Below are 6,945 nucleotides of genomic sequence, written 5' to 3'. Positions count from 1 at the left end.
ACCTTGCAAATCTCAGTCAGGCAGATATAAATTGATAATGATGTTTTCGAATAATAATGAATAAAGTAGGGATAGAGGTACTTATGTAAATCATTGGTGAGAATTTCAGATAAGCGAATGGAGATGCTTTCATTCCTCTGAACCTCTGCTTTCCTGCTATCTTCATCCAATCAGTCTTACTCCTTTCCATGGTTGGCTTTATGTGATACATCACCACTGTCAACGGCTACTTTCGGTCATCTCTCGGGAAAATGATCCAATGCCCTGTCACGGCACGGCTAATCATCTGGAGGCATCACCTTTGTTAATGGCTTCATCTTATCCTCTCAGTGAATAATATGCTCACGCACCCTGTCATGGCACGGCTATTCATCTGTCGGTTCTCGATCATGCTGGAATAGGATTTACTATCCTTTTGCGTCTGTCACTAACGCCCTGCAATCGCGAGTTAGGAGCTCGTCACAGTCATTCAATCATTGAATCCTACTCGGAATACCACAGACAAGGTTTAGACCTTCCAGATTCTCTTGAATGCCGCCATCATTCTAGCTTACGCCACGAAGATTTTGGTTGGGAGATCTAAGAGATATTCATTCTAGCTTATTTCATGTAGAACGGAGGTGTTTGTCAGGCACGTGTTCATAGGGGAGAATGGTGATGAGCGTCACACATAATCATCACCTTCATCACATTCTTGGGTGCGAATGGATATCTTAGAAGCGAAATAATATGAATTGAATAGAAAATAGTAGTACTTTGCATTAATCTTTGAGGAACAGCAGAGCTCCACACCTTAATCTATGGAGTGTAGAAACTCTACCGTTAAAAATACATAAGTGAAGGTCCAGGCATGGCCGAGAGGCCAGCCCCCTTAAAACATGATCAATAGTCTCCTAAGATGAACAATGGTTTAAAACTGAGACCAAATATACCTAATACAATAGTAAAAGGTCCTATTTATAATAAACTAGCTACTAGGGTTTACATGAGTAAGTAATTGATGCATAAATCCACTTCCGGAGCCCACTTGGTGTGTGCTTGGGCTGGGCTTGAGTGTTGCACGTGTAGAGGTCCTTCTTGGAGTTGAACGCCAGCTTTTGTGCCAGTTTGGGCGTTCAACTCTGGTTTTGGCTCCTTTTCTGGCGCTGGATGCCAGATTTGGGTAGAAAGCTGGCATTGAACGCCAGTTTACGTCGTCTATTCTTGGCCAAAGTATGGACTATTATATATTTCTGGAAAGCCCTGGATGTCTACTTTCCAACGCAATTAGAAGCGCGCCATTTCGAGTTCTGTAGCTCCAGAAAATCCATTTTGAGTACAGGGAGGTCAGAATCCAACAGCATCAGCAGTCCTTCTTCAACCTCTGAATCTGATTTCTGCTCAAGTCCCTCAATTTCAGCCAGAAAATACCTGAAATCACAGAAAAACACACAAACTCATAGTAAAGTCCAGAAATGTAAATTTAACATAAAAAATAATGAAAACATCCCTAAAAGTAACTAGATCCTACTAAAAACATACTAAAAACAATGTCAAAAAGCGTATAAATTATCCGCCCATCACACATCCTTCTATTTAAAGGACTAAGACTCCTCATCAAGGTGCAATTCGAACTCTGTCCCTCTTGATAAGTTCGAATTTCCTCTTCTCCACCTCCTCCTTCTATTCTTCTTTTCCTCTGACACCTCAAGGAATCTCTATACTGTGACATAGAGAATTCCCTACTTTCTTGTTCTCTTCTCTTTCATATGAGCAGGAGCAAAGATAAAGGCATATTTGTTCAAGCTGATCCTGAACCTGAAAGGACCTTGAAGAGAAAGCTAAGAGAAGCTAAAGAACAATTCTCTTTAGAGGGCCTAACAGAACTCTTCAAAGAAGAAGAAACCATGGCAGCCGAAAACAACAACAATGCCAACAATGCAAGGAAGGTGCTTGGTGACTTTACTGCACCTACTCCTAATTTCTATGGGAGAAGCATCTCTATCCCTGCCATTGGAGCAAACAACTTTGAGATTAAGCCTCAATTAGTTTCTCTAAAGCAACAGAATTGCAAGTTTCATGGACTTCCATTGGAAGATGCTCATCAGTTCTTAGCTGAATTCCTGCAAATCTGTGACACTGTCAAGACCAATGGGGTTGACCCTGAAGTCTACAGACTTATGCTCTTTCCTTTTGCTATAAGAGACAGAGCTAGGACATGGTTGGATTCACAACCTAAAGAAAGCCTGAACTCTTGGCAGAAGCTAGTCAATGCCTTCTTGGCAAAGTTCTTTCCACCTCAAAAATTGAGTAAGCTTAGAGTGGAAGTCCAAACCTTTAGACAGAAGGATGGTGAGTCCCTCTATGAAGCTTGGGAGAGATACAAGTAATTGATCAGAAGGTGCCCTTCTAACATGCTTTCAGAATGGAGCATCATAGGAATCTTCTATGATGGTCTGTCTGAACTGTCCAAGATGTCATTGGATAGCTCTGCTGGAGGATCTCTTCATCTGAAGAAGACGACTGCAGAAGCTCAAGAACTCATTGAAATGGTTGCAAATAACCAATTCATGTACACTTCTGAAAGGAATCCTGTGAATAATGGGATAGCTCAGAAGAAAGAAGTTCTTGAGATTGATACTCTGAATGCCATATTGGCTCAGAATAAAATATTGACCCAACAAGTCAATATGATTTCTCAGAGTCTGTCTGAAATGCAAGCAGCAACAGGCAGTACTAAGGAAGCTTCCTCTGAAGAAGAAGTTTATGATCCTGAGAACCCAGCAATGGAAGAGGTGAATTACATGGGAGAACCCTATGGAAAAACCTATAATCCTTCATGGAGAAATCACCCAAATCTCTCATGGAAGGATCAACAGAGACCTCAACAAGGTTTCAACAACAACAATGGTGGAAGAAACAGGTTTAGCAATGGCAAGCCTTTTCCATCATCTTCTCAGCAACAGACAGAGAATTCTAAGCAGAGCCCCTCTGACTTAGCAACAATTATCTCTGATCTAATCAAAACCACTCAAAGTTTCATGACTGAAACAAGGTCCTCCATTAGAAATTTGGAGGCGCAATTGGGTCAGCTGAGTAAGCAAATTACTGAACTCCCTCCTAGCACTCTCCCTAGCAATACAGAAGAGAATTCAAAAAGAGAATGCAAGGCCATAACCACATCTCACATGGCCGAACATGGAGAGGAGGAAGAGGCAGTGAATCCCATTGAGGAAGACCTCAATGGACGCCCACTGACCTCCATGGAGTTCCCTAATGAGGAACCATGGGAATCTGAGGCTCATACTGAGACCATAGAGATTCCATTAAATCTACTTCTTCCATTCATGAGCTCTGATGAATATTCTTCCTCTGAAGAGGATGAAGATGTTACTGAAGATCAAGTTGCTAAGTACCTTGGAGCAATCATGAAGCTAAATGCCAAGTTATTTGGTAATGAGACTTGGGAGAATGAACCTCCATTGCTCATCAAAGAACTGGATGACTTGACTAGGCAGAGATTACCTCAAAAGAGACAGGACCCTGGAAAGTTCTCAATCCCTTGTACCATAGGCACCATGACCTTTGAGAACACTTTGTGTGACCTAGGGTCAAGCATAAACCTTATGCCTCTCTCTGTAATGGAGAAGCTAGGGATCATTGAGGTACAAGCTGCAAGAATCTCACTGGAGATGGCAGACAATTCAAAGAAACAGGCTTATGGACTTGTAGAGGATGTCTTGGTAAAGGTTGAAGACCATTACATCCCTGCTGATTTCATAATCTTAGAGACTGGGAAGTGTATGGATGAATCCATCATCCTTGGCAGACCCTTCCTAGCCACAGCAAAAGCTGTGATTGATGTTGACAGAGGAGAATTGATCATTCAAGTGGATGAAGACTCCCTTGTGTTTAAAGCTCAAGGATATCCCTCTGTCACCATGGAGAGGAAGCACGAAGAGCTTCTCTCAATACAGAGTCAAACAGAGCCCCCACAGTCAAACTCTAAGTTTGGTGTTGGGAGGCCACAACTAAACTTTAAGTTTGGTGTTGAACCCCACATTCAAACTCTAAGTTTGGTGTTGGGAGGTTCCAACATTACTCTGAACATCTGTGAGACTCCATGAGAGCCACTGTCAAGCTATTGACATTAAAGAAGCACTTGTTGGGAGGCAACCCAATCTTTACTTATCTATGTTAAATTTCTATTTTCTATTGTTATTTTATGTTTTCTGTAGGTTGATGATCATGTGAAGTCACAAAAAAAAACAATTGAAAAAGCAAAAACAAAGTGAAAAACAGAATGAAAAATAGAACACCCTGGAGGAAACAGTTACTGGCGTTTAAACGCCAGTAAAGTTAGCAGAATGGGCGTTAAACGCCCAGTCTGGCACCATTCTGGGCGTTTAACGCCAGAAAAGGGCACCAGACTGGTGTTTAACTCCAGGAATGGGCAAGAAGCTGGCGTTAAACGCCAGAAATGGGCAGCAGCCTGGCGTTTAACACCAGGATTGGCAAAAAGGGGCGTTTTGCACGCCACTTGGTGCAGGGATGAGATATCCTTGACACCTCAAGATCTGTGGACCCCACAGGATCCCCACCTACCCCACCACTCTCTCTCTCTTCTTCACCCATTCACCAATCACCTCAAAACCTCTTCTCCAAAAACCCCTCACCTATCAAATCCCACCATTCTCTTCACCACTCACATCCATCCTTCATAAAACCCCACCTACCTCACCATTCAAATTCAAACCACTTTTCCTCCCAAACCCACCCTCTATAGCCGAACCATACACACCCCACTCACCCCTATATAAACCCATCTTCACTCCTTCATTTTCACACAACCTAAACACCACTTCTCCCCCTTGGCCAAAACACAAAGCCCACTCCATCTCCTCTATTTCTTCTTCTTCTACTCTCTTCTTTCTTCTTTTGCTCGAGGACGAGCAACCTTCTAAGTTTGGTGTGGTAAAAGCTAAAGCTTTTTGTTTTTCCATAACCATTTATGGCACCAAAGGCCGGAGAAACCTCTAGAAAGAGGAAAGGGAAGGCAAAAGCTTCCACTTCCGAGTCATGGGAGATGGAGAGATTCCTCTCAAGGGTGCATCAAGACCACTTCTATGAAGTTGTGGCCAAAAAGAAAGTGATCCCTGAGGTCCCTTTTAAGCTCAAAAAGGGCGAATATCCGGAGATCCGACATGAGATCCGAAGAAGAGGTTGGGAAGTTCTCACCAACCCCATTCAACAAGTCGGAATCTTAATGGTTCAAGAGTTCTATGCCAATGCATGGATCACCAAGAACCATGATCAAAGTGTGAACCCAGACCCTAAGAATTGGCTTACAATGGTCCGAGGGAAATACTTGGATTTTAGTCCGGAAAATGTAAGGTTGGCATTCAACTTGCCCATGATGCAAGGAGATGCACACCCCTACACTAGAAGGGTCAACTTTGATCAAAGGTTGGACCAAGTCCTCATGGACGTATGTGAAAAGGGCGCTCAATGGAAGAGAGATTCAAGAGGGAAGCCGGTTCAACTAAGAAGGCATGACCTCATGCCCGTGGCTAGGGAATGGTTGAAGTTCATCCAACGCTCAATCATTCCCACTAGCAACCGGTCCGAAACTACTATAGACCGGGCTATCATGATAAGCATCATGATTGGAGAGGAAGTGGAAGCTCATGAGATTATATCCCAAGAACTCTACAAGGTGGTGGACAAGTCCTCTCCTTTGGCAAGGTTAGCCTTCCCTCATCTCATTTGTCACCTTTGCAATTCGGTTGGAATTGACATAGAGGGAGACATTCTCATTGATGAGGACAAACCCATCACTAAGAAAAGGATGGAGAAAACAAGAGAACCTCATCAAGAGCATGAGGAAATTCCTCATCATGAAATTCCTGAGATGCCTCAAGGGATGCATCTTCCTCCACAAAACTATTGGGAGCAAATCAACACCTCCCTAGGAGAATTAAGTTCCAACATGGGACAACTAAGGGTGGAGCACCAAGAGCATTCCATCCTCCTCCATGAAATTAGAGAAGATCAAAGAACCATGAGAGAGGAGCAACAAAGGCAAGGAAGAGACATTGAGGAGCTCAAGCACTCCATAAGATCTTCAAGAGAAAGAACAAGCCGCCATCACTAAGGTGGACCCATTCTTTAATTTCCTTGTTCTTTATTTTCCTATTTTTCGAATTTTTATGCTTATGTTATTTATGTTTGTGTCTTTATTACATGATCATTAGTGTCTAAGTGTCTATGCCTTAAAGCTAGGAAAATGAATCCATCACCTTTCTTAAATGAAAAATATTTTTAATTGAAAAAGAAAAAGAAGTGCATGAATTTCAAATTTTAAAACAGTTTAATTATTTTGATGTGGTGGCAATACTATTATTTTTCTGAATGAATGCTTGAACAGTGCATATTTTTGAAGTTGGTTGTTTATGAATGTTAAAATTGTTGGCTCTTGAAAGAATGAAAGGAAAAGGAAAAATGTTATTTGATAATCTGAAAAATCATAAAATTGATTCTTGAAGCAAGAAAAAGCAGTGAAAAGCTTGCAAAAAAAAAAAAAAGCAAGCAGAAAAAGCCAATACCCCTTTAAACCAAAAGGCAAGGGTGATAAAAAGGATCCAAGGCTTTGAGTATCAGTGGATAGGAGGGCCCACAGGAATAAAATCTTGGCCTAAGCGGCTAAACCAAGCTGTCCCTAACCATGTGCTTGTGGCGTGAAGGTGTCAAGTAAAAACTTGAGACTGAGCGGTTAAAGTCGAGGTCCAAAGCAAAAAGAAGAGTGTGCTTAAGAACCCTGGACACCTCTAATTGGGGACTCTAGCAAAGCTGAGTCACAATCTGAAAAGGTTCACCCAGTTATCTGTCTGTGGCATTTATGTATCCGGTGGTAATACTGGAAAACAAAGTGCTTAGGGCCACGGTCAAGACTCATAAAGTAGCTGT

The 6,945-nt window shown here is 42.1% G+C and overlaps 1 non-coding gene across 1 annotated transcript; it reads right to left on the bottom strand.

Annotated features, from left to right (window-relative positions):
• Nucleotides 1-2,291: 2,291 nt before the first annotated feature.
• Nucleotides 2,292-2,399, bottom strand: LOC148572316 (small nucleolar RNA R71). Its single transcript, XR_015909023.1, has one exon. It is a non-coding gene; the product is annotated as a small nucleolar RNA R71 (small nucleolar RNA).
• Nucleotides 2,400-6,945: the final 4,546 nt, after the last annotated feature.

This window comes from Arachis ipaensis, chromosome B3, assembly GCF_059453495.1.
Source record: "Arachis ipaensis isolate K30076 ecotype BB chromosome B3, ASM5945349v1, whole genome shotgun sequence".
NCBI classification, from domain to species: domain Eukaryota; kingdom Viridiplantae; phylum Streptophyta; class Magnoliopsida; order Fabales; family Fabaceae; genus Arachis; species Arachis ipaensis.
This window is presented reverse-complemented; position numbering and strand designations above follow the sequence as displayed.